Raw genomic sequence first — 27,292 nt, forward strand, 5'->3', positions numbered from 1 at the left:
GCTGAAAGTATGTCCCTGGGAACTGCACAGCCCTTAGAGACATATTTTCAGGTGTCAATATAAACTTCAGGTTGTGAGCAAAACACACTTACCTGTATGAATAGCACCTTGAACAAATGACAATACCTCAAGGGTGGTGAGGGTCGAAGAATATTCTAGATACCTGGCTAGGACATAATCTCTCTCTCTCCCTCTCTCCCTCGCCTTCTGCCACCTTGATTACTAAACTGTACAGTATATCCTCTGATGTATATATATCCTCTAATTCTGATAAATGCTTGCAAATGTCTTCTTCCAGTGAAGACATTTGTGATAGCCATTGGCTGAATGAGTCTTACAGGATAGATTTGAGATAATATTGAACACAGCACAAAAGTATCCAAGTGCTGCATGTCCATTTCTTGGTAAACAAGGAGGCTGTTCTTACGATCAGCCAAAAGCGGGCTAAGGAAGCCTATCATGCCCAATCCTGGTAGAGCTTCAGTAGCAAACCTACTTGTAGAACCAGCCACTTAAATGGGGTCAAGAGGGTGAGTTCCCTTAACCCCATTTTCTAGACCATCTGCCAGCACCAGTTGCTTGCAGTCGGGGTTGGGAGACTGCAGGGCTCCCTCCTGTTGCCGGGGGGATACCCACAATGCACCGCACACTCACATGGTGCATTATGGGATTTCCAGGGTCCAGGACAATGCGTCTCGGCCCCCAACCTCCATGCTGCCAGAGGAGGCAGCTGAACGTCTTGGCCCACAATCTCCACACCCAGACCCAGAAAACCAATCATCTGCAGGGGAGACAAGCTTTCCAAGCCTTCCTCCCCGTACACCCTCTAGTCCTCCTCACTAATTGTGAGAAACGGTTTAGAGATTCTTTGAAGTAGCTGCATGCAGCTGTGGATAACTTTTCTTCTGTCCCCATGCTAACAACATAAATCTCCTCATGCAGACATAGCTCACAACGCTCCAGCAACGGACCCTTCCATCTGCATTGCAGATGGGCTGGACAAGGAAGAACTGCATATCGTGGTGTTCGTAGGTATCAGATTGCAATGGATGCACTTCTGAACTTCAGATTCTCCATGCTGGTTTCTCCATGCCGGCACCACTCAGCAGATTTGTATACTTGACGTCTAACCCATTTAGGTATCCTTTCATGCTACAGCAGCAGTGTAGGAGCTGCTTTTTCATTAGTTTGTTGCACAGCAGGACTATAATGTTTAAAGACATTACACCATTTAGTCAGGGCTAAGAGTGCAGGTCTTTACCCTGTCCAAACATCATTCCAGTCCTAAACAGATGAGGCTTGCCAGGGAAGAAATGGTGTGATTGGCCCTGTCTTTTAAGCATTGCAGATGCATTGTGGGATGGACTCATGGAAAAGCAGCAGCTCCCATTTCACTGCTGTAACGTCAGAATGGAACATTATTCTGGAGCTGACTTCAGTGAAACTGCGGGAGTATGAACATTCTCATCCCTTCACTGTAAGGAAGGTGGAGTTAGTTTAAACCAGGCCTGTTCAACTTAGGCCCCCCAGCTGTTTTTGGACTACAACTCCCATAATTCTCAGCCACAGCAGCCAATAGCCAGGGATTATGGGAATTGTAGGCCAACATCTGCAGGAGGGCCAAAGTTGAGCAGGCCTGGTTTAAACACTGGCCAAGCTCAGCACATTTTAACGATGCATAGCTTGAAGGTCAACTCCAGGCTGTTCCGTAGCCCCTGCTGGTCCTGGCAAGTCTGCTGCTTACACACACAACTTATAAATAAGGAGCAGGTAAGGAAAATGTACTATCAAGGTTTTAAGGTTGAACTATGGAAGAGCTTTAAGGAGTTTTTTTTTGTTGTTTATTTTTAATGGAAGCCTTCAATAAACAGAGCATATGATACAGAAGTTACTGCTATGCTAATTCCAGAAGATGAGAAACAGGCAACAATTTCTAAGCCAATGGTTGATGCAGGGTTTTGCTTTTGGGGGCTTGCATGGTCAAATGTGTGTAAGGAATGTGCCCCACTCTCCTTTCTTAGTAGAGCTTTCTTACTGGTGCCACAAAGTGGCAAGAGGGATGCTACAACTGTCCTATAGAGCTGCCAGTTTTTGGGGTGTGTGTGTGTGTGTGTGTGTGTGTGTGTGTGTGTGTGTGCGCGCACACGCATGTGCATATGCATGCTATAGTAGAAAGATATAACTGCTCTCCTTTTCCCACCCCACACTCTTTGCTAATTCTCCCCTTCACTTTGCCATTCTGTCCTGTGAGGTCTTGTGTAGTTTTTGTAACAGAACCTCTAGAACAGAAGGCCAGACTAGATGAAATCAGCATGGGTATTCATAGTAACTCTACTCATACAGTTGTGCCCTCGACTCGGTGTCGACTCCTGGCACCCACAGAGTCCTGTGGTCTTCTTTGGTAGTACACAGGAGGGGTTTACCATTGCCTTCTCCTGCGTAGTATGAGATGATGCCTTTTAGCATCTTTATCGCTGCTGCCCAATATAGGTGTTTTCCCATATTCTGAGAAACATATCAGCAGGAATTCAAACCAGCAACCTCTTGCTTGCTAGGCAAGTCATTTCCCCTCTGCACCATTACTGTACATGCATGTTTATCACTTGATATCTGCAACATCAAATGGTATTTTGTGTGTGTTGAGTCCTTGCAGATCTAACACCCCAGACACAACTTTCACATTAGCTTAAGTGCAAAACTTTTCAAAGGGGTCACTTTAAATATTCACTTGCCCATCACTGAGTGTACAATAATCAAGATCCTTTTAGATGAAGATGCCCACATGCCAAGTATGTGCTCTGCCACAGAGAGACTCATCCCCACCATGGTTCATGGAATGGGGAATAAGCGCTGGTTTATCAGCACTTTGGTTTGTTCCTTGAAGCTGCCTGCTATCTTGGTCAGTATCTCTCTGAATATAACCAAAATGTTATCTATTTGCTGCTGCTGTTTTCTCTGGAACAGCTCAGGCCATGGCATCCCATGATGATGCAACTAATTTCCTGTTTAACTGAATAAGTGACATTCATAGTTTGGCTGTGTGACCTTTGACTTATTTATCAGTTCACCCCTCCTCTAAAAGGTCAGATTCCATTTGATCCCACTGCTGAGTTACTGCAGCCCCAAAACTGCATTTCACGCACTGCAGCTCTTCCCATGATTTTAGAATTGGCAGATCTGCCCCCGCCCCCTTATCCTACCCAGCTACACTTATCCTACCCAGTGCACACTTATCCTACCCAGCTACAACCTTGCACACGATCAAGCTCCTACTACCTTGATGTTTACAAGCACATGACTGAAAATCGGGAATGCACCTGGCCTGCCGGCTCTCCAAGCTAGGCTAGGTGCTTCTCCTACCCTGCTGGCAGTTATGTGAACTAGCCTGGTGTAGGTGCCTTTCTCCTGTTTCTGAATGCATTGCCTGGCCATACGTTCAACTGCAATCCATTTCCAAGTAATATACTTAGGAGTGGGTTATAAAATAGGCTTCTGTGCCTTTAAACAGTTGCATGAACATGTGGGATGGAGATGTAGTGAGGGGAAATCTCCATCTATTGAATTTCTGCCTTCCATCAAGCTTTTGAAAACATGGGAACTCTGCCTGGAAAAAGCAGCAACCCTAGCTATCAAATGGGACCAACATGTGTTGATGTGAGTTTGCAAGCCTTTGTGATCAAAGGCTCTGCTCTTGGCAACATAATTTGATCCAATCTTCTCTGCTTTTGTTGGTATGTAGCTTTCTAGGATTAGCTTGGTAACAATACTAAACCATTTTTGTTCTCTAATTTATTTAGCTCACAGGGAGTTTTGAAGTCCCACTTGTTAATATATGGGGTGGCGGTAGTGGGGGAAGAAACAAATTAAAATCATGTGTTGGAAGCTGACTTCCTCTTAGGTCCATCAAATATTCCCAACAGCATTTCAATTTTTCCCACAGCTAAGCTATCATTTCCATATTTCCTCCCAACACGTAGACATTCCAGAAAACCAACTGCTGTGAATTAATGCCATCTTCTCTCTTTGAGAAGATGAGCACAGTTTGTGTACTGTACTTCATTACAGAAGCAAATGCCAAAATAATAACTTGTCAAATGTTACCTCATTCCTGTCCGCATAGAAGCCTGTCTTTCTTTTTCAGTGGAGTTAGGGAATCCTGATACATGGAAATCCTGATTGAAAGAGTGGGCCATGTTTATAGCAATAATTTCTAACATTGCTTCCCTCAATTGCTATGAAAGTTCTCCTACAGCCAGATTTATTTCAAATTAAAAAGGTTTACAACCCAATGCTGTATGTGCTTACCAGGAAGCAAGTCCTCTTGATTTCAGGGGGACCTAGTTATGAGTAAGAGCCTGATCCTATGAAGCCTTAGACATGCTGACCAAACAAAAGAGGCACCTTTTTAAAATGGTAGTTCTCTTTATTTAGCAGGGGGAGAGCAACTTGCCCTGTCCATCCCCAGTACAGCATCCCACCATTGGCTGTTGCTGGTGTCTGTCTTATGTTTCTTTTTTAGTTTGTGAACCCTTTGGGGACAGGGATGTCAGGGAGTGTCAGTCAGTCAGTCACTTTCTTTGTTTGTTTATATCTGTGTAAATTGCTTTTGGAACTTTTGTTGAAAATAAGTATATAAATATTCATCGTATTCATATGTCCAAGCCCACTGATAAAAGTCAGTAGAGGCATGTTTAGGTTGCTGTCCTCTACACACTTATCGGGGGGGGGAGCCCCACTGAACAATAGGAGACTGACTTCAGAGTAAGCATGCCTAGGATTGGGCTGAGTACTCTGCATAGCATGCTTAGGATGAAAGCCAGGAAGCCTAATCATATATCCCAACTAAGAGTGGGACCAGGGATGGCGCAAGACATTTTTGAGCCACCATTTTGAGGCGAAGGACAATGTGATGCCCTCCTATTTGCAGGTGGATGCTCAGCATTCTCCAGCCATGTTGCTGAAGCAGCAGCACCAACAGGTATGAACGCTCTCAGACTTTGCCACCAAGTCTGCAGGGAGGGGCAGCAGGGGAGTGCCTTGTTCTAGTAGAAGAGATGCACCCCAGTGGGGTGAGGAGCAGAAAATGAACATCAGGGCAAGGACCATGAGGTGGTGCCTCTGGTGGCAGGGACCCGGCGCTTGCTATCTCTTGTGCTCCTCCTCACATCTGTGCCTGAGGCCACCAGCTCATACCCCTAGCTTGCACCCATGCGAATCTAGTCATTCCTCGGTCTTCTGTCTGGTTGCCGTCCTGGATGTTCACTTTGTGCACGTCCTTTTTGCATTGGTGTTGGGTAACGCACTCTTATTTGCTCACGCACACCCTCTGCCCTTCACCAGTCAGGTCTGTCTAATGCCCCATCCATGTTTGAGATACGTGCACCCATGTTGCGGCATGGGAAGAGTTCCTCAGCTGGAGGTGGAGGGCGCACCAGCACTCTGTGTGATCAGGGGAGGGAAGTTGCCTATGTATGTCACCCCACCACCCTGGTATTTTTTGAATATGAAGATCTCATATGAAGATCTCAGAGCCAGCATGGTGTAGTGGTTAGAGTGCTGGACTAGGACCGGGGAGACCCGAGTTCAAATCCCCATTCAGCCATGATACTTGCTGGGTGACTCTGGGACAGTCACTTCTCTCTCAGCCTAACTTACTTCACAGGGTTGTTGTGAGGAGAAACCTAAGTATGTAGTACACCGCTCTGGGCTCCTTGGAGGAAGAGCGGGATATAAAATGTAAAAAATAAAAATAAACAAATAAATCTCAGAGCTTTGGAGCAGTAACTGGGCAAAAAGGCCCCTTTTCTAGTAGTGGTGTGCACGGAACCACGGAGGCGCGGTCCGGCACTGAGGGGGGTCGAACTTTCTAAGGGCGGGGGGGGTAGTACTTACCCCTCCCGCCGCTCTTCCCCCTCCGGCGCTGTATGTAGAAGTGAAGTTTGGGGGGCGGCAGCGTTCCTCCCTGCCGCCCCTGCCCCCGTTGTTGCCAGGAAGTAGTGTAAATAGCAGCACGCATGTGTCGTCGTGGCGCGCATGCCGCATACATCACACGCACGCTGCGTGTGACGTATGCGGCACGTGCACGCACGGCGGCGACAGGCGCACACGCGCCACGACGGGCGCATGAGTGCTGCTATTTACACTACTTCCTGGCAACGACGGGGGCAGGGGCGGCAGGGAGGAACGCTGCCGCCCCCCAAACTTCACTTCTAAATACAGCGCCGGAGGGGGAAGAGCGGCGGGAGGGGTAAGTACTACCCCCCCCGCCCTTAAAGTTTGACCCCCCTCAGTGCCGGACCGCCGGACCGGCCCAGTTCCGAACCGGTTTGGAGGCCTCCAACATGGCCTCTGGACCAGTTCTTGCACATCCCTATTTTCTAGTGGTGGCTCTCTTATATTTAGGAGACAGAGAGTCACTGGCTCTGTTCAGCCAAGCATAGCATCCCTCCAGTGATCTCTCCAAGCAGAGCATCCCTCCACTGTTGCAAGTGTCTTCCTTATGTTTCTTTTTAAATTGTCAGCCCTTCTGGGGCTACAGAACTCCTTCCTTCTGCTCTTTGAGAACTTTATTACTGAAAAAGGGAATATAAAATTAATAATACTTTAACCACAACAACCCTGCGAGGTAGACTTGTGCAGTGAATGATTTGTCCAAATCCACTCAGTGGGCTACATAATTAAACAAAGCATAGGATTGGAGACAGGGTTTCCTATGCCCAGCTGCAAAATCCTAACAATTGCACTACAGTAGTTTTTTTGCATTCCTGCTACTTCCATGTGTGGTAGTAAATGTAAGCCTGCTGTTTGTGCTTTGGGTCTCTTTGCTGACTTTGTTGTTGTTGTTGCTTTGAATTAGCATTCATGTTCTTCGCCAGCCTTCTGCTCTTGTGCGAAATTGACTCAGAAATAAGATTACTGAGTTCGTTGGAGCTTACCTCTTAGTAAGTGTGCACAGGACTGTTACTATGCTTGGAGAAAACCCCCACTGAATGTAATGGGGCTTCCTTGCAAGTAAATATATATATAGGATCACATTGCACATTGCTGCCTTGGCCAGCTCATTCATCAGATGTGGGGGGAAATCATGTAGCCTGATTTTGAGTACATTTACATGGAAGTAAGTCCCACAGAGTTGATGGGACTTACTCTTAGTTGTGCGCAGACTAGGCTACAAACCTGAGCAGATTTACACGAAGGTCCTGCTGAAACAAATTAGGTTTATTTTTCATTGAGCATGTTTGGGGCTGAGACGTTAGTTACATGGCAGACTCAAACTCTTTCCATCTTCCCTCCTCCTTGGAGACACTGTGCTGCTGTCTTCGGCATAACTTGTACAGCCGCCTTCTTTTCAAACAGCCCATCTGCACTTTCCCCTTTTTCTTAGCGGATTCTGTTTTGCTATCTGCACCCCTGGGCAGTAATTATACCCCCTGCCTACCTCCACTGCACTGTAGGATGCTCATTATTCACAGAGTGACAATGCTCCTTTGATCATTGACTAGCATTCTGAACCATGTGACCCTGGAGGGGGCGGGTCTTCTCTGCTAACATAGCCAGGAGAATAGAGAGTTTTCAGCTGCTTGGGTGAGTCTCCTCAAAACTGCCTTTGTTCTTTGAAATAATTCAAACTTTTTCTATCCCTTGCAATGTGCTATAGATACATTGTGGGGGCCCCCTTCCTGCCTCAGGTTGCTTTGCCATTCTGGCTTTGTGCAGGGGGGAAAGAGGGGGGCAGGAAGGGTGGGCTGGAGCCAGGGAAGGAATCCTTGTGTTTTGTGGGCTGTTTTATGACAAGGCAATTGGATTTCTGAGGAAGGAAGGCTTCGAGGTTCTTTCCCATCCAGGCTTAGTGGTGTCTCGGTTTTGGGGGTGGTGCAAGAGGATGTTCTTAGCCCCACCAGAAGGAAAGCTTGTGAGCCTCATGCCTGGGACCCTGTAACCAGAGAGAAGCAGGGAGTGGGGGAATTCAGTTTCCATGCCTTGACCAGATTTCTTTGCTGCGGAAAGAAAAGGGCTCTGTGCCTCATAGCTATCTCTTTGTAAATATTTGGCCAGTGGAGCCGAGTGTGCTAATTTCTGCCTCTGATTAGTTCTTTTCTTGCTCCCCCCACCCCGCTTCATACAGTTGCACTCTAAAGAGAAGAGACGAAACTTTACTGTAACTTCCCCCACCCGATCCCCTTCACTACTTATTATCTAGCCATCTGGCTTGAGAAAGCACAGTGTGAGTGCCTGGGTTTTCCTGTCTTTGCAGAACATAAGCCCCGGAGGTAGGTGCTGGACTTGTACATGCCTTGGCTTTTAAACTCTTAACTGTTCCTCGGGGGACTCTTCTCTCCTCTTCTCTCCCCCCCACCCCAGCTTTCCTCTGTTCCGAAGTGCTGCTGGGACTTTGCCACTTCTTTGAGAATTGCATGAATCCCAGGCAGGACTTCTTCCCGGCGGCTCCCGTGGTGCTACTTGGGGGTGGGAAGGGAAGGAGGCAGAGAAGTTGCCAGATAACATTTCCAGTAAAGGACGTCCTAGAGCATGAGAGTTGGCTTTTCAGGAACTGCTGTGGGGCTAAGTACTTGCTCGTTCTGCTCTATGGTGTTGTGGGATACTTGGGGCATCACTGAACAAAATCACATCTTATATCCTTTCTTAGTCAATGGGGGACTCCTGAATGTATCTGCTTATTGCTCAGTAACCTGTGTGTCATTTCATTTGGAAATAGATCTACTTGCAACTCTATAGCTTTTTAAAAACTAATCTCCTCTTGGGTAAACTTTGCAACAAAGTGTGATGAATGTAAGCCTCTGTGGCTGGGTCCTCTGTGTGCCAGGTGTTTGTTGGCGGGGGGGGGTGTTATTTAGGAGTTAGTCAACACGTTCTCTTTCTCCTCTCCATACCCACACGTGCTCCATCCGAATGTGGGATTTTGAGGCCTAGACGTATTCAAGAGGGGGCAGAGAGCTGTAGCCATGTGAGTGAGGATGCAAGTATGAGAAGGGAGTGTGTTTTGGAGGGCAGAGTAGGAAGGAAATAAAGAAATAGACTAGAAATTCAAAGTAAAGCTTTCTGCAGCTTCAGAAAAATGAAGGACCCAGAAGCACAGGGCCCTGGGGCTCCTAAGTGTGCATTAACCAAAAACGGTGCCAAGGTGCTTGGGGGCTGAAGTTCCCTGTGGGTGCCCCTTTGCCATTTCTTCCAACAGAGGTTTTGTGTACACATGGCACACACCCTCCTCAAACAAGTTCTTAAATAACTGTGCCTTGAAAACCTTGAAAGGTAGTATCCTTCCTTTAATTCTTGGGGGAGGAGAGAATGACCTTTTCTCTCTCCACTTCATGGCAAACAAAAGTGAATCTAGGATGAGCCTGAACTGATTAGACTCTAGGAGCCCACTGAGAGCTCCTGTCTGCCCCCACTCCCTATGAAGGAAGAACTTTCTTTCCCTATTCCCAGCCTCATAAAGAAGCTGGTACCAGAGACTGAGCATGTGCAGCTGCTGGGGCTGTAACTGTGCAATTGTTCCATGTTGATGGAGAGACAGATTGCAGTTACTTAAATCTTGCTTGCAAGCCCTTTTTGCTCTTAACCAGGAATGAGTTGCTTGTTCAGGAGCAAATCTCGCTTCATTCACATTCCTCTTCAAACTCCCATCTGTTCTGTGAATCCTATGGCCTAACTTTTTAGTTCTCTTTCCCAACCAAAAGTAAGTCTCGGCATATTTAGTTGCATTTGCTTGGGATGATCCCAATCTGCTTCTCACATTCTGCTCCCCACCCCCATATTGTCTTGCCCTCATCTTTGCTCCAAGATGCTTACTGTCTGAACTTCAGAGAGCTATCTTTTCTTACGTTATAAAGCAATACAGCTTTATAAGAATCAAGTGCACTGATGAAAGCAGCAAAGAGTCCCATGTCACCGTCAGCAATGTATTTTGGCACAAAAGCACACATTTATTAATGTTACAATAAATGTTCTAGTCGTTAAGGTATTGCAAGACTCTTTCTTGTTCATGCTTCCTGCAGATGAACACAGGTACCCCTCTGGAAGTTATCCACTGATGGATCAGTATAAGTGGTAATAAAAGCAAGATGAACTGTAGGGCTGTAGCTCATCTGATTATTTTAGGCAAATTGTTTTTCCATAATTTTCATAAATGTGATGATTGCCAGAGCATGGCTGATAAATACATTGCACTTCTAATGCTGTATTTTAAAACAAGGTTTGCATGGGTTTGACCATGTAGTCCTCTTCTTGCAGACCCAAATACAGGAAGATGATCAGGCTCTGCAGTGTGGTATGTTGTATTGTACCAAAATTCTTACTAGAGCTTTTTAATTTATTCATAAATGATCTAGAAATAGGCAGTGATGTAGCCAAATTTGCAGAGGACACCAAACTATTTAGGGTAGTGGGATCCAAAACAGATTGTGAGGAGCTCCTAAAGGATCTGCCCAAACTGGGGGAGTGGGCAACAAAATGGCAAATCTGGTTCAGTGTTAACAAGTGTAAAGTGATTCATATTGGGGCAAAAAAAACCCCAACTTCACATATACACTGATGGGGTCTGAGGAGTTGTTTTTGTTGTTGTTGTTTACATTTTTTATCCCACTCTTCCTCCCAGGAGCCCAGCGTGGTGTACTACATAAGTTTCTCCTCACAACCACCTTGTGAAGTAGGTTAGGCTGAGAGAGAAGTGACTGGCCCAGAATCATCCAGCTAGTTTCATGGCTGAATGGGAATTTGAACTCGGGTCTCCCGGTCCCACTCTAACCACTACCCCACTTTGGGTTGTCAGTGACTGGCTAGGAGAGGGATCTTGGGGTCATGGTGGCGGGCTCGTTGAAAATATTGACACGATGTGTGGCATCTGTGAAAAAGGCCAATTCCATGTTCGGGATCATTAGGAAGGGGTTTGACAATAAAACTGCTAATATTATAATGCCCTTATACAAAACCATGGTGCAGCCACATTCGGAGTACTGCATACAGTTCTGGTCACCATACCTCATAAAGGACATTATAGAACTGGGGACGGTGCAGAAGAGGGCAACCAATATGATTAGGGGCCTAGAGCACCTTCCTTACAAAGCAAGGCTGCAACACCTGGGGTTTTTTAGTTTAGACAAAAGACAGCTGAGGGGAGACATGATAGAGATCTATAAAATCATGCATGGTGTGTAGAGCCAGAGGTCATTCCATTAAACTGATTGCCAAGAAATTTAGGACTGACAAAAGGAAGTACTTTTTCACACAACGCGTAATCAACCTATGGAATTCCCTGCGACATGGTGATATCCAACAGCCTGGAGGCAGTGTGCACTCTAATTTTTTTCATCAGTGAGTGGAATGAGCTTTGTTCTGGGCAGCAGTATAAAGGTAGTGTGTGCGCATGTGCATTATTATGTTCCAGTGCCACTATAGATGTAAAACACACACACCATAAATATGGGAGGAAACTTGAAGTGTATTTAACAATTATGTCTGTTTATAAAATTAGATTTTTACTTTCTTTTGCTTCACATTTAAGAATAATAAAAACATTCTGAAACCTGTTCTAGAATTTTTGAAAATAAAACAATGAAAGTATTGTGGGGTTGGGTCCTGTCCTGAGCATCACAGGAGGAACACACCAGCTCTCTGTCACATAGAACTTTGGGAAGCTTATATAATAAGCTTATATAATATTAATATAATATTATATAATATGATTGTTTTAAAAGTTTCTTTTTTAATCAAGTATTGGACACTGGTATGGTGTTGTGGAAAGATCCTGCATGCCAAATCTGCTTTTTAAAAAAAAAAAAAAAAAAAAGACAGAACATACTAAGCAGTTACCCAAATTAAAGAAACTGGAAAAGCAAACAGTTGTAAAGATGCTTTTAAAAAATAGACAGATGTTTTTTTAAAAATCTCGACACATAAGAAAGATACCCCCACTCAAACATCCCACTGGGTTATAGGTTTAAGAGGCAAAGTATGTTACATACAAATCCTTGTACTGAAGTGTCACCTACTCATGTGCATAAAAATAGATTTTTGGTGGGGGAGGGGGAAATGCTTAATAGGAACATAGGAAGCTGCCATATATTGAGTTAGACCATTGGTCTATCTAGCTCAGTATTGTCTTCACAGACTGGCAGTGGCTTCTCCAAGGTTGCTGGCAGGAATCTCTCCATCCCCTGAGGGGAGTATCTTATAGTGCTCACACTTCTAGTCTCCCATTCATATGCAACCAGGGTGAACCCTGCTTAGCTAAGGGGACAAGTCATGCTTGCTACCCCAAGACCAGCATTCCTCTCTCTGTGATGCACAAACTTTTTTCACCTCCCCCCACCCCGGAAGGCGTTCTGTCACTTAAGCAGAATCTTGCCTGTTCTGTCCTCGTGGCGGCCATGCCACACCACAGTGCTGATGTGGCTCTGGGCTGTCGGGAGCCACCATCTCCTCCAACTGCAGATCTTGTCAGATGTCTTGCAAGAGGGGAGTTTGGAATCTTCTAGCGAGACTTCTGCTGGAGGAGGAGGAAGCCTGGCAGGAGGGAGGAGGAGGAGAAGAGGGGAAACCAGCTAGGACTTTGGCGGGCAGTATGGCGGCAGGAGGGAAAGGTGGTGGGAGCAGCAGCATGGTGAGCCTGTGTGGCTGCTAGAAACAGCTGCACGGGGGGCTGGAATTTTGTGTGCATGCATGCAGGTGCTCATCTTAAATAAAACAATGCCTTGAGGGCTTTAAGAGGGATTTAAATAAATTTTTGGAGGACAGGTCTATCAATGGCTACTAGTATGAGGGCTATAGGCCACCTCCAGCCTCAGAGGCAAGATGCCTCCCAATACTAGTTGCAGGGGAGCAACAGCAGGAGAGAGGACATGCCCTCAGCTCTTGCCTGTGGGCTTCTCAGAGGCACCTGGTGGGCCACTGTGTGAAACAGGATGCCGGACTAGATAGGCCTTGGGACTGATCCAGCAGGGCTGTTCTTATGTTCTTAAGAGAAAAGGTCTTGTCCAAGGTGTAGCTTTCTAGCCTCTGCACTACCCCTGTGCTAAGAAGAGGTTGTTTAATTTACCTAAGCTGTGGCAGGAGGGTAGTTTGCTAACTGCAAGGTAAGAGTGCAGCTGTAGTCTCTCTTGCATAACGTAAGTAGAAGGCTGTTATCCCCCACCCCCCCGGCATAATACTTGGACTACTACTGATTTACCCCATGATGTAGGTCACAAAAGATGTGTGCATGAGGTCCCTTTATTCTTATCACCTATATATAAACAAACCCCAGGGAGTTTTATTCTAGTGTTTTGCAAGGAGAGGATGTTGTTCATTGTTTTGGAATTATTAGTGTATAGAAACACACAAAGCTGCTTTATTCTGAGTCAGAGCATTGGTCTCTCTAGCTCAGTGTTGTTTGCATGGACTGGCCTGTGTAGCTCTCCAGGGTTTCAAGCAGGAGCCTTTCCGAGCCCTACCTGGATGTGCTTTCTTAAAGTGGAGAACTCTCCCATTCAAACCTCGCCCCGCCTAACTAGGTGGCCTTAGACAAGCTACTGTCTCTCCAGCTCAGCCTCCCATGTGTACCATGGGAATAATTTTGACCTGCCTTACAATAGTAAGGATTGATGAGCTCTCTCTGACTGACCTTTATCTTGTTCTTCTTCCAAATGGTTTTGTGACTAAACTTTCAGCACTTTTACCCTCATAGCAACCCTACCAGGTAGGTTAGACTGAGAGACAGTGACTTCGCAAGGTCAAACAGTGAGCTTTATGGCTGAAGTGGGAATTGAACCTGGACCTCCCGAGTCCAGTATTCTATCTACCCACACTCTTACCCCTATACCATACTGGCTCTCATAATGTGAGTGTCAGGTACTTTGAACATTCGAAACATAATATATAAATGCTGAGTACTATTAACTGTGAATTATGACTGTCCATTCTGGGCACTGTACTACTCCACAATCGGCAGTCTGTGAGAAATGTGTGTGTGTGTGTGTGTGTGTGTGTGTGTGTGTGTGTGTGTATGAGAGAGATAGCAAATTAGCTCATCCCTGAACACTTGTTTCCGAACATCTCCATGTTGAGAGATTATTTGAAAGCTATAATTTGTTACTTATTGGGTAGTATCCATGTTAGAAATATATTCTATAATGTTATTAATCTCCAGAGATTAATGTTATTAACCCACTAGTCTACTAGTCTGAGACAAGTGAAAAATGATGCCTGACAAGTGAAAAAAGTCCAGATGAGCTATGTTCCAATATAGCTTGACGAGTAAAATATTTTGTCTGGCTGATAAACTGAGCCAACATTTCTTCACCCCTGTCAATCTGCATAGCAATAGGCATTCTGTGGTGTTGTATGAGTGCTTCAGCTGCAAAGCTCAACAACATCCACCATGTCATCAAGGGCTCGTTCACCTACACATTGTCTTATGTGATGCACACTATTGTGTCATTAGTGCTCTTCTGCCATGCAATAGGCCAGATTAGACTATCTTGAATCATGGGAGAATAAATGGACACAAGACAGATTTTAAAATGGCAATGTTCAGAATGAAGTGAGGGAGCACTTCAGCCTCCATGGACATTCTGTAGTAGATCTGTAGGACATTTGCCATACTTCAACACAAAAAGTCACAAAAGACCTTTGGAGGCAGACTCTGTCATGAAGCTGCTGAGCTGAAATTCATTTGTAGATTGGATGGGTTTTAGAGGCTGGAGTAGGTAGCTTACTACAGAATGTAATTGTCCCTCTTTTGGTGGGACAAGGTGAATATACGCTATCCACCTTGCTTTGCCAGTTCATTGCCACTATGAAATGGACCACACCCACCCTGACTAGGTCTCTTGAATGGATCTCTTTTCACCTTTGTACTGTGGCACCCCCCTCTCTCTCACACATTGCTGGCCTATCTGGCCTCATATCCCTGGTGTATGCATTCATACATAGGCATATATAAATCTTCAGATAATAACATCTGATGAAGTACTCTGTGCTATGAGAAAGTTCATGCCACAATAAATTTATTAACCTTTAACATGTTACCAGACTATTTGACACATAATTTACCCCTTGCATACATGTTATCTAAATGAAGCATTTTTATTTTTAAGTTGGAGAATCATGTATGGATGTTTATGCTTGTGGAGCCCTTTTAGCATATCAGGATAGGTTGGACTTGGGTAGGTGATAATGGAGGTAGTGACTTGAAAACAGAAGTTGTGGCCTTTGTTTTGTTGTTTCCCCAGTACCTGAAGCAGCTGGTCTGCCTTCTCCAAGACCTAGAGGGTGTTCAACACCAGCTGCTATGGAGCCTTAGTATCGTCTTCCCTCCTCATTCTCAGTGAGAAATTGCCATATGGACAGCTCTTTCTCTGTCTGAGCTAGGGGACTTCTGCAGGGGCCTCCAGTTGGAGAGGCTTTCTGCACAGATAACTGGAACACATTTTAACTGTGCATGCTCTCCAGGATAAACTGCTGGGGTTGGGCAGAGAACCAGAACAGTGCTTCTGTGTACTGTTGCCACATAAACTTGGGCTTGTAGCAGATTAAAGCCTTTATCTCAGAGCTAGCTCACATGAGGGAAAGAAAATGCTGAGTCGTCCCTGCTGAGCTTCCTAGGTGGGCTTCTCATAAAACCTTTCTATATTTCCGGTAGATTTAAAATGCTGTCACCAAGCACCGTAAAGCTTGCAGAGAACCAGACCAGTGGATTGGATGCTTTAATCCAAGGTCACTCTGTAACTGGGTATTGGGCAAAAAAACCACCCCCACCACCCCCACAAACCCACCTTCCACATGTAGGCCTACATAGTATGAGAAAACTGATAGCTGCTGAATGCTTGAGGATGCTTTTGCACCAGAAAAATCCCTTTTATGCCCTCCCTTTTTCTTGAGTTAAAAACCAACTCTGAGAGGCTTGAAAAAAAAGAAAAGAACCAAAAATCTGTTTTATTCAATTAGTACAGACTGCATCCGCCTGAGGCTTTTAGGTTTCAAATACACTCAAAAGTACTTAGTACAAAAATAGGTTGTCTTAGGCTGCAGTTTCAGGTTGCATTTAAGCATGCGTAAAAGTTTACAGAGTCTTTTGTAACGTCCTAGGTGGCTTGAGCGTAGGCTAGTGTATCTTATTTTAATTACGTTGCAGGTAAACAATAATAGAACAGTATCAGGAATATGCAAAGCATACACACAAAGAAATATGTTTCTAACACAAAATTTGACTAACTGTTCCCTAAGCCAAATCCCTTTTTCCTTGAACACTCACCCAATACCTGATGAAAATCAAGCTTCCTCACATTCTGTCTCTCAAGGATCTGCATTTACTCCATTTGAGAAACCTCCATGCTGGCTTTGACCATGAGGGAGCAAAAACTCCATGCCCCTCACTAAGCTTTACTACACACGCTTCTCCAGCACAGACCAACCTTCTTGTTCCCAGAATTCCCAGCAACCACACTCTAGGTCCCACCCACCTGGTGTACAGAGTGGCTGCCCTGGAGTTCACCAGCCTGTCAGCTGAGACAAGGGCTCACTCCTTGTTAAATCTTAGAGGGAGGGGAGGCTGATCACTACAGGGCTTTAATCCAAAGTCTGTTTCTCTGGACAAGAAGTGGCCAGATGTAATCCCAAGGTAGCAAGGCATCCACCTAATGATGTAATTCAAACTTTTTTAAATTTGGATTTTTGCAAAACATTTGTTGCCCCTGCAATGTTCAGGGTCTAATGTAGAATTTAATAAAATAGAGACAGCAAGGATCTTGGAATCCCAAGGGCCACAATTGCTTTTTTCCTCAGCAGTCCCACCCAGATGTGCAATAGCTACTCTTTTCCCCGAGACAGTAGGTTAAATCAACAGTAAGGTAAAGGTAAAGTGTGCCATCAAGTTGATTTCGACTTCTGGTGCCACACAGCCCTATGGTTTTCTTTTGGTAAACTCCTCCTTTCATGCTTTGGTCTTGGTCTTGTCTCTTCAGTGCAGCTCAAGAAGTATAGAGAGTGGGGAGGAGTTTTCCTTGCGGGGGCCTGTAGGCCGGCATTAATTGTAGGGTCAGGTGTATCCATTTCCCAAATTGTAAATTAGAGAGGAATATAAGACATTACCCTGACATACAGTCACTTGAGGATTTTCTGGACCACCATCATACAAACTTGGCCTTCCTTCACTTAGCCCTGTGTTGGGAGGCATTTGCTGCTACACAATTTGACTGTAACTAGGGGAGTGTACATTGGTTTCCCAGGGAAGCTCTTCCTTGACGAGGAAGCGGGTGGGAGAAATATCCTCCACAAGAGCACACATTCAGCTTCTGGTGCTGCCCCACAGAGATAAACAGGAAACTTTTAACAACTCATTTGTCACTGCAAATGAAAACAGCCCAGTCAGTTAGCAAAAGGAGAGTCTGGAGCCATGAAGCCCAGATTTTTTCTTCAAGCCAGCAGGTTGGAGATCTGTGACTCTGTAACTCCTAACAAAGGACAGCAGCTATGCCAGACCACAGAACCCCCAGGGTCTGGCTAGAATCCTTGCTTACATCACTTCTGATTTTTGGGCCTTCCTCAGAAGATTGGCCACAAGTGCTTAAATCAAAGCATGCTTTGTTTAGCCATCCTGGAGAGGGATCCTGAAACCGGAGGAATCTATTTTAATATCTAAAAGATGGGACTTTACTTGGTGTGTGTGTGTGTGTGTGTGTGTGTGTGTGTGCGCGTGTGTGTGTGAGAGAGAGAGAGAGAGAGAGAGAGGGAGGGAGTTAATCTCCAGCTTTGGTAAAATCAAGACTGCCATGTTTCTGTTTACTTCTGTTCTCTTCTTTACTAGGGGCCCATGTTCTTCAATTGATGCTAGAGAAAGGACCAAGAAACTGCGAAATTTTTTTCCCCCTAAAAATGGACCAATACTCCTGATTGTTTCTCTCTGTAGTGCTAGGTATGTCTTGAAATCCATGTCTAGTACCTTGTGAGACTAATCGGTCTAAGTCTGTGTAATTCCTCCTGCACTCCTTAATACAGTTAATCTGCAGACTTTGGGACTCTGCCATCATGGCCAGTTCTTTTTCTCCATCAGCTTCTTTTGCTTTGCCATTCAGCCTGATTAAGAGTTCTGAAGAACTTGAAAAATTTCTGTTTGAAACTCTGCATCATGTTAACTAGTCTTCATAAAGATATTGCCAGATTGTGAAGTTTATTAGAATTTATTTGGCTTTTTGGTGTGTTCTGTGTAGTGGCATACTCTTGCTCTGCAGCTTCTACATGCCTGACACTGAGTTTTGGGATTATATGATACATCTACAAGATAAATTGCTCAGATGGGCCTGAAACCACCTGGCATAAACCTGGTAGGACCAGTAGTCAGTGGATTCGATACAGGGTGAATGCAGATTTCCTACTGCAGCGGTTAAACTCAGTTCCCAGAAGCTCTGAGGTTTAAACCTTGAAGTGAATTAAGGCCTAAAGGATCTCCCAGGAAAACTCTCTGTTCTCAAAAGTAAAAAATCCATATTAAAAAAACAACAACCCATGTCCTCAGAACTCTTACTGGTTTTTTTCTGTGGAGAAACAAGTTGTCCAATGGATGAAATTAACAATGTGCTCATTGAAAATGGCACCCACAGATGTTATGGGTCCTGATCTTTTAAATAAAACATTTCTTCTTGATTACCCACATTTACCCACATTCTTCTCTCTCTTCATACAAATTTATATATTGCCCTTTCAGGCCATTTTCCATGTCTTACTCTGAAATAGACTCATTAGGTTAGTAGGACTACACTTGTGAATTGAGGAACAGAGCTTTAGGCGACTGCTCTCAGTCTGTTTACTAGAAGGAAGGGTTTCTTAGATTAGCCTCCATAGATTACAGTGGAATAATTTGTGGACTAAAGTGGGCCCAGGATTGAACTGTTATAACAGTGCATGACTTTATTAGCCATGGAAAACCACAGAAAGACGTGGCGTGTCAGCCACTGAGAATAACGTGTTTTGACAGCGGGGAGCAGATAATTATTGTGTTCAAGAGAACAAATGTATATTCTACTGCTGGACAGTTCTATTTCCTTGTGAGTTTTATTCCACAGCAACAGCATTGGGAACATCTTTGTGTTTGGTTTGTTGTTGTTGTTGTTGTTGTTTTTGCACTTTGGGTCCTTTGTATACACTAGCATAACTGTCTAGGATCTGGCAATAGTACTGAAAGCGAGATACAGGAATCATGCATCAGATCCAATTTTTAAAATCTGGATACCTCTTCTATTGAAGGAATTTGAGAGTATCAGAGCTCCCAATGGTAACTTCTCCGTGATTAAGTCAGAACCCTTTTTAAAGGATTAAACTATTCACTTTGCTAGAATGCTCTGAAATGTTTTCACTTTTGAGCTTTGTGAAGCATGCAGCCTTGCACTATTTCACAAAACACAAGCTGTGCTCATAAAAATGTTTCCTTGCCCATTTTGTTTCTCATCCTCCGGCACCAGTAAAGGAACAGTTGTGCCCAAAGCTCTTTTCAAAGCCATTGCTATTGACAATTGTGCCGGTGCGCATGCATCGGCCTGGAGGTGTAGATCTGTGGGACATGTTCTCTTCTCTTTGCAAAGGGTCAGCCAGCTGGGTCTGGCTCATTTAACAGGAATGTGTTGACTTTTCTCCATCCTCTTTATTTAATTTAAAGGTGCTCAATAGCTCATTTCCCAGATTTTGCCATTTTTCCTGGACACACCATGGTTCCATGTGAAAAGGGCTGGATAGTGTATCACAGGTTTAGGCATGTGCCCAAAACGTTTTGGAGGCCATTATAAAGGCCTCTGAAATGTTTTGGTGTGTGTGTGGGGGGGTGTTTCCAGCATTTTGGTGCCGGCGGGGGTAGTACTTTAAGGGCGGGGGAAGGTGTACTCACCCCTCCCGCCGCATTTACCCCGTCGTGCGCATGCGTGTGCACGGCAAACGCACACGCAACAGGTGCATGTGCACTCGCTACTTCCGGCCACTTCCGGCCAATGGGGGAAACGGGTCAGCAGGGAGGAACACTGCTGCCCCGAGGGGCTTAAAAATAATAGAGCGCTGGCAGGGGAAATGTGGCAGGAAGGGTGAGTACACATCCCTACAGGGCATGACCAGTCCAAAGAGCCAGAGAGCTTGGAAGTCAACTGTATTGAGCTGATGTATTTTTGTACTTGCAACACTTTTGGAAGACACACAATTTTGCATGCATCCACATGTATAGTGAAGAAGAACTACACTCAAGTGGAATGGAAGAATTAGCCTTTGGGGTGGGCAGGAAATGAGAATGGTGTTGACTGCTTCATTTTAATTATACTTTATATCTGATGCCTTAGATCTTGTTGTCTTTGGATTATTTATATAAGGATTTCTGCATGAGTCTCACATGCTATGAAACAGCATTAAAATAGTTGGGTTAAAATGATCACAGAACAGCAGTTAATAAAAACAAGCAGATCATAAAAACAACTGGGAAACACCAGGGCAGACATGCTGGAAAATAAATGTCTTCAATTGCTAGTTAAAGACTGGAAGGAAGGGAAGTAGCTGAAGAGTGAGGGCAGGGAATTCCAAAGGACAGGGGCCACCACCAAGAAGGGCCACCCATGCCCTGTTGCCAGATGCACTTCAGATATTTCTGTGTTCAGCAGTGCTGCAACATCTTACTGCCTCCCTTCTTTCTACTTACAATTGCTAGTAAGAATTTCTGGCAGTAAGATAGCTCTCAACTGTTACTTGATTTGTTGGAGCACCATTCTAGGAGTTGGGATACAAATATACCATGAAGACTAGCATCCCAGTGGGGCTTTTCCTGCTCCTCACTTGCAATACTTGCGGTATATAAATCAACTTCCTCACTTGCGGTATATAAATCAAATAAATAAATAAATAAATATCCCAGCCTGGATGGGGGAACTCATCATATATGAATTAGTTTCCCCGTCCATGCTCCATGTCATCCACTGGCAATGAAGCTCAGTGCATGGTGGGCAGAGTTGATGGTGCTGAAATATCAGGTGGGTGGGAGGTTTGCAACAGAGAGGCCAGGCCCTGAGAGAGAGAGAGAAATCATGTTGCCCAGATCTAATTATCTGCTCCTATTGAGGACTTGAAGAGGCCTGGGGAGTACATTTTTTATTTAGGGTACATCTATTATCTGCTGCTCAGAAGCCAGGTTTGTTTTTTAAGCACCAGAAATAGTGGAATTATTCTCCAATTTCTCCACATAATGCTCCTGCCAAAACTTGAACCTGGCTAAAATAAAGACGTCTACAACTCCCACATTTTCAAGTATGATATCCCTTCCCCTTGCACTCTATGATAAAATAGCACTCAAAGCACTTTATGATAAAATAAACAAACAATCTAGAGTCCCAATATCAGACGAAAATAAATCTAAATGAAATAGGTATTTTGTTGCTGTTTTTGTATTCTGATGGCATTTCTCAAGGAATGTTTAAAGAAGAAAAAGATCTAATACTATCATCTTTAGATCTAAGTTCAATGTTGTTCCCATTACAGAGACTTGTTTCAGACTTTTTCCCATTACAAAGCTTATCTGATCAGGTCAGTTTAGTGTTTAATTGGGCAACTCGACCCTTTCAACCTTGTCTTTCTTACATTAATATCCAAATACTTTTATTTTGGGAAACTTTTGTTAAAAGAATGAGCACTTCATAACAAGTTGTTGTTGTTTATTGGTTGAGGTGAATAGGCAATAGTCATACATAGCTCTATGGACTCAGATAGAATTCATAGCCTTTAGGGCACTATATCATGCCCTGACATATTAGATACATGAACAACCCCACCCTAAGGGCTATGGTTAGTTTCACAAAAAGTAGCACACAGTTCCCTGACACCAGGTAGGTCATAATTTTAGCCTGACAGTTAAACAGAAAGGAAAGAGAAACAAAAACAAAGTGAATGAATGCCAGAGAGAACTGACCACATGTTCTACAGTTGTGGAGCTGCTTAGTCCTGAAAATGTTAGTGGAAGTGCCTTGTCTTCCAAACTTGAAGAGTTAATAGATCTGGGCTAAGCTGTGATCTTACCCTTTGTGGTATTTATCCATCAACTGGGACATGCCACAGTTATTCTTGTAGGTGATATTGAGGCCACTGCAGAGGACCTGGGTTGAGTTCCTAGACAGTCAGCCTAGACAGTTCCTGTCATTTCCTAGACAGTCATGAGGATGTTTTGTGGTTTTCCAAAGCTGGAATGAACCTTCATTCCAGCTCTAGTGCTGGGTCCAAACTCTGCTCCAGTGCAATATCCTTCAAACCACTAAAGCAGATATTCCTTTGTGGAGGGCAACCTTTCCCCATTCCCTTCTTTCCTTTCAAGGCAATCACCAGTCCTCCACATGTGGTTCCCAGTGGCCACTGTGCCTTAGAGGCATAGCTCCCATTTTGATATCATTCTAGAGATTGGTTGCAATGGTGAAATGCTGAGCCCTTTTCCCATGTGCAATGAGAAGGGCTTGAAGGCGGGCTGCTGGGAAGGTGGGCTAAACTTACCTACCCCGCAGATGATCGATCTGGCATTGCTGAGCTCACTCCCTGCATGCCCAGATGATTTCCCACTGGTCCAGGCAGTGTGGAGGGTCGGGATGAGTCATCCCAGCCCCCTGAGTGCCCATAATGCACTGTGCAAGAGTGTGGTGCATCACCCCCCCCTCCGGCAGTCTGCCAGCCAGGCAGCTGTGACTGACACACAAGCACAAAAAAGACGTTAAGGGAGTGCTTGCTCCCTTATCCTCATTTTCAAGGGGGGCTCCACAAGCGGGTTTGCTGCCATGATCGAACGCGATTCCAGCAGTTCACACACACCTAGAAAACCAGGCTGTGCTTCCTTAGCTCGGTTTTGCACGTGCATGTGAATAGCCTCACTGTGTGCTTTCTGAAAGCATTTCACCAAAGAGATGTTCTACCTATTTGTTTCTTCATATGAGAAATTGCTTGCTTTGCTTATAAGTGGTGGCACACGAACTGTGCCATTTTTGTGGTAGCTATTTTGTTCTGATGCTTGTCTACACAAGAAGCTGCTCTGTGGCTGTCAGTGGTCAAATGTGAGCGAGCTAACAGCATTGTTCAGCTGGCTGGCTGAACCTGGCTCCAGTTCCCTTGAACTAGCATGAACCTGGAAGGAGTTTGTGTTAAGAAGAAATGAGACCAGCTGCTACTGGGCCAGTCCCTGTTTGACACCAAGTAGAGGATTTTCACCAAGATTAAAAAGATTAAAACTGCAATGCCCATTGATAGTGGGCAAAGCATTATTAAGTCATAAAAAGGGTGTGTCAGCTGAAATTTACATGCTGTTGCACTGCCAGCAGGCCAAACTGAAACTGAAGCAATGATTCCTCACACTGTGAGTCTTTTATAGCGCACCATACTAGGATCTCTTCTGTCCAACCAGCTTACAAATAATGAGCCTGTCTTCAGAATGGTGTATCGCCAAACCTCTTGGCAGCACAGGGAAGCATCCAGCTGAGGCGTGTTAAATTTTTAATCAACGGGAGCTCTAGAGCATGGGAAATGAGGCAGCTAATAACAATTATTCATGGAGGAAAAAAGCCAATTCTGAGCATGGAAAAGGAGAATTTCCAACCTTCAGCTGTGATGAAGTGAGCTGTATAACTCTAGGTAATAGCATTGGACTCGAGCCTTGGGACCAAATCCCCTTTTGACCACAGGTTTGCTGGATGGGCTTCAGCAACTCTTGATCAGCTCAACCTATCCATGTTTAGGTTGAGGACACCCAATTGAGTTCAGTGAAACTTCTAAATAAGTGTGTGCAATGAGGTGTAGAATGGAACAGACTGAAATGGGAATGAAGTGGCAGAGATTTGAGGTGGTAGAATGGATGATCCCACTTTAGACTGCAGGTAGAGGATCCTTTTAAAAAAGTGTTTAGTGCTTAAAAAGCTTCCTACAAGAAGAAAAACACAGCAGGGAATTGACTGAGCTAGAACCTTGTTTTAACTTGAAGGGAGCCTATTTATGGGGAAATGTTTTGTTGGAGGTGTTTTTAAGATAGCATCTCCAACCTCCATTATGAAGTGGTGCAGTTCACTCTTATCACTTCTGGTTTCTGCCGGTCCATTCTGCTGCTTTGATCTTAGACCAGGCCTGAGACTGCAGGCTAAGCAAAATTGAATTAAGCAAATAAAAATGATGTAAATAAATAAGTTCAATTGAAATCAGTGGCACTTAATTCTGTGTAATTGCAGTTAGGATCAGGGTATTAATTTCACATCTCTGGAAATGGGATTACTGGATACCAAGTTTTATTGGGATACTGTGGAAAACAAGAAAGGTAAAACATTTCTCACATTGGCAGCCAGGTGGTGTACATAATAATGTTGTAGTTACAGGTCTGAAGGGATGGAGTACTGTTATTCTCATAAGAATAAATCATGTGTTTTCATCATCATCATCATCATCATCATCATCTAAATAAATAAACAAATAAACTATATTTGTTAGCCGCCCCATAACAGATTGTTCTCTGGGCAGTTCACAGCATTAAAACATCAAAGTCAGTTCTAAAAATCAAAATTTAAAAGGCTGGAGTGAACAAAGTGATAAAGCCAGGTGAACCTCACTTGGGAGGCTATTCCATAAATGGGATGCAACCACCAAACAGGCCCTCTCCTTAGTAGCATCTAGGGATGTGCATCCCTCTGAACCGGTCCGGATGGGCACGGGGGGCGAGTTGTAGCTTTAAGGGGGGGTAGTACTCCCCCCCCCGCCGCTCTTCCCCCTCCGGCACTGTAGTTTTTGTAAAAGTTTCTGGGGTGGCAGCGTTGCTCCCTGCTGCCCCTGGCCCCGTTGTTAGCCCTCCAGAGTTCAAGTACACTACGCGCATGCGCCCATTCTGGTGCGCGTGCACACTTGCCGCCATGCTAACACTTTTTTAAAAAAAAAGGAATTAAAGCCTTCAGGCTCCACTTGAAGACAGGAAAAGGTCAGGGGAGCTATTCTAAACTCCTTAGGAAGGGAGTTTCACAGGTACCACACTTCCCCCGAAAAGACTCTTCCTGTGGTAGCTGTGAGCCAGATTTCCATCAGTGGTGGAAATTGCTGTACCACCAGTTCTTGACTGCCATGCAGCTGTCTCAGTTTTTGACTCAACCAAACATTCTTCACCAGGGAGTAGAGCTAGAAGATCAGTTGGAGGAGCTAACCCTGCTTTAAGGTAGTGAGTAACTTATTATTTACTTCTGCAGTGCTGGGAGAGGGGCAGGTAGACGTCCCTTGGCAGCTGCATCTTTGGAGTCTCAATTTCAATGGTGTGGACATGGTGTGTCCTGTTTTAAAATATCCCAGTTTCTTCTGTCAGTTTAGGCATTGGATGTATTGGAAAGTTTTAGGCTAGCTGGTACCTGCTAGAATGGTGTGATGGCTTGTATTAGATGCTCCCTCCCTCCCACCTCTTTTTAGCTTTCATAGAAATGTGGTTATTTTTTTAAAAAATCCACTTCAAAAATAAGAAGCACATACGTCTGTGTTTATCAACACTCATGAATCTGTGCCCCTCTGGTGGTTTTTTCAAGGAACAACTGAAGCTTGTTACTTTTGAGGGGCCTAGTTTCAGACAGAGAATGTTGTAGGATAAGTACAGCATAACAGCATACTAGTTCACACAAATTATGTCCACAACTCCTTAATTACATATGTGAATAAAGTGCAGATTACTTCTGATCTTCCAGTTCAAGATTTCAAAGGTGGCCTGCTACTAAACTGTTGGTGACCAATTCTGAAAGACTGTTTTATGCCCAGCGAATGCATTGGGAATGATCCAGGGCCAGCTGACTCGGGAACCGTTACTCATGAATGTAGTGAGTACATTCACTTGGGCCCTTTGGCATTCATTCATAAACCTCCTCTCTGCTGTGCCAAAGCTGTTGCAGATAGCTCTTTTCGTCCTTGAGTGTGTCCATCTCTCTTTTTCCCAGTGAGACATCTTTAATGCTGATGTTAGTCAGCAAGGTACAAATGGATCTCTCTCTCTACCACATGGGTTCTTAATCTGGAGTCCATGGACCTCCTGGGCGTCTATGGGGTAGGTTGTTCTTCCATGGAAAATCTTTGCTACCCTGAATCTAATTTGTTCCCTGGTGAGCCAGAATAAAGTTCTGGAAAATAGCTATCCTACTTTGAATGTTCTAGAGGTCCAAGAAGAAAACCACATGTAGGGGAGGCAGTGATGGACTAGTAAAAGGAAGTGGTATCTATTATCTTAAGTTTTTAAGATAGCTGAAGTTCTTACTTCAGCTATCAAGAGATGATCAGAAGCATTCAAAGCAAATATAAATCAGTTAATTATTTAAATGAGAAGGAAGTCAGGAAGCTCATTGAGAAGAAGAGAAGTGTGACAGTCTTTTGCAAGTTGGTGGTACTAGGATAAGGACTTTAAGAACATAGGAAGCTGCCTTATCTATATAATTAATTCTCTTAGCAGGCATGCATGTCCAGGATTTGGCGGCAGAACTCTCGTGACATGCTGTGAGAGTTCCAGCGAGAGGCCTGGCCGAGTGAGGAGGAAGGAGGAGAGGGAGAAGAAAGTGGCGGTGGGTGGGCGGGGGGAGGGGGGGAGAGAAAGCAGCAGCGGGCGGGGGGGGAGAAAAACGGCGGTGGGCGGAAGAGGGGAAAGAAAAGTGGCGGGCGGGTGGAGGGGGGAGAGAAAAGCTGCGGCGACAGCCAGACAGGAGGGAGAGAAAAACAGCGGCAGCGGGGCCTTTTCTGGCCGCCCGCTGCCCAGTGAGGCTCTGTGTTGGGGGAGGAACGTGAGGGGGGAGGGCTAGAGAGCATGGGGCTGGAGGGAAGGGGAAGAGAGGAGAGACCGGGGCAGGAGGGAGAGGAAGGGGGAAACAGCCGGCCCCAAAACACCGCACAGATGCTCTGTGCGGGGTAAGCTAGTATTGAGTAAGGCCATTGGTCCATCTAGCTCAGTATTGTCTACATTGACTGGCAACAGCTTTTCAAGGTTTCAGGCAGGAGTCGCTCAGCCCTACCTGGAGATGCCAGGAATTGAACCTGGACCTTCTGCATCCACTACTGAGCCATTCCACCACAAGTGTAGGCAACTTGAATATTAAGTTCACAGTAGGTGCAGAATGAAAAGGAAGATGTTTCCAGACATTTCAATGACAACCTTTTTCTGGAGTCTGATTTGCTGAAAATTGTATGTTGATCTGGGTCAGTGAATAATATAGGTCAGAATTCAGATGGAAGCATACCGTGTTGCTACTCCTTTGTAATGTACCATGCACCGAATCCGTAAGGTCACAGATAGTTCAGACTGGCAAATACT

General features: G+C 44.7%; 1 protein-coding gene across 8 annotated transcripts in view; it reads left to right on the forward strand.

Annotated features, from left to right (window-relative positions):
- Positions 1-27,292, forward strand: part of SEPTIN9 (septin 9) — a 322,440-nt gene that overhangs the window by 238,037 nt on the left and 57,111 nt on the right. Inside the window, exon 1 of one of the 8 annotated variants that reach the window (XM_053296386.1) lies at positions 7,490-7,584. The exons of 6 other annotated variants lie outside the window; for them this stretch is intronic. The gene's annotated coding sequence lies outside the window, so the exon portion shown is untranslated. Of the gene's footprint in view, positions 1-7,489; positions 7,585-27,292 lie in introns of those variants that run through there. One more of the 8 variants, XM_053296387.1, reaches the window with a different exon arrangement.

Source organism: Hemicordylus capensis, chromosome 2, assembly GCF_027244095.1.
Source record: "Hemicordylus capensis ecotype Gifberg chromosome 2, rHemCap1.1.pri, whole genome shotgun sequence".
Lineage (NCBI taxonomy): Eukaryota > Metazoa > Chordata > Lepidosauria > Squamata > Cordylidae > Hemicordylus > Hemicordylus capensis.